Raw genomic sequence first — 1,098 nt, forward strand, 5'->3', positions numbered from 1 at the left:
TTGGAAATTGCTGTGAGGGTTGGAAATGTAAAGATAAACATTTTGTAGCAAAACGAGGGGATGGGTTTACTTTCAGTCCAGGAATGGAGGTCCCTGGTACTATCATGGGAGAAGAGTGGAATTCGGGACCCTACCCAGAGAAGCAGTGATGCCAGAGATGGAGGCAGAGATGATGACGTGGAGAGATGGAATGGCTGGGGACTCTAGACCCAGTGTGGTAGAGGGTCTGTGTGCTGCGGACCAGGGGGAAGGCTTGCAGAGTATACCCTTTGGTTGGTTGATGATGCATGGTGGGCATTGTAACCATAGCATTGAAATCATATGCAAAAGGATGAATGTAAAGCTAATGTTCTCCCATGTAAACTAACTCACAATAAAACTTTTTTTTCTTTAATGGAATTTGTTCTAACTCATGCAGAGTTGAACTGTTTCTATAGGGTATTTAAGGCTGTCACCTTTTGCAAGATCACCAGGTCTGTCTTCCAAGGCACCTCAGGGTAAATTTGACTCACCACCCTCTCAGCTAGTAGCTAAGCACTTAAATATTTGACAGCCCGGAATGCCTACAAATATGTTGCTGTTGTTAAGTGATACTGAGTCAGTTTTGACTCATATTGATCCTGTATAGGATTTCCAAGTAGCAATTGATAGGCTACAAATGCTGACATTGCAGTTAGCAGTCATACAGCACAATACCAGGATGCCAATAAAAATCTGTCTTCCTTAAATTACGTTATGAACTCAGTGAGTTCAAAAATCTGACACGAATCATCACTCTCACCTCAATTAGTTTTGATGTTTCAGTGTAATGGCCACACAGGATTCAGACACAGTAGTCATAATTATGGGATAATAGCCATATGCCTACAAGGACAATCAATTAACACTATTATTCATATGGATATGCAAATCACTAAAGGCAGTGATGATGTAATTGAAGAATTCTACCAACTTCTTCAATTACACCTTTTTAAAATGTTGAAAAGCAAAGATGTCATCTTGAGGACTAAGGTGCACCTGACCCAAGCCATGGTATTTTCAATAACCTCATATGCATGTGAGAGTTGGACAGTGAATAAGGAAAACCATAGAAGAGTT

This window comes from Chrysochloris asiatica, unplaced genomic scaffold (assembly GCF_000296735.1).
Source record: "Chrysochloris asiatica unplaced genomic scaffold, ChrAsi1.0 scaffold00491, whole genome shotgun sequence".
Lineage (NCBI taxonomy): Eukaryota > Metazoa > Chordata > Mammalia > Afrosoricida > Chrysochloridae > Chrysochloris > Chrysochloris asiatica.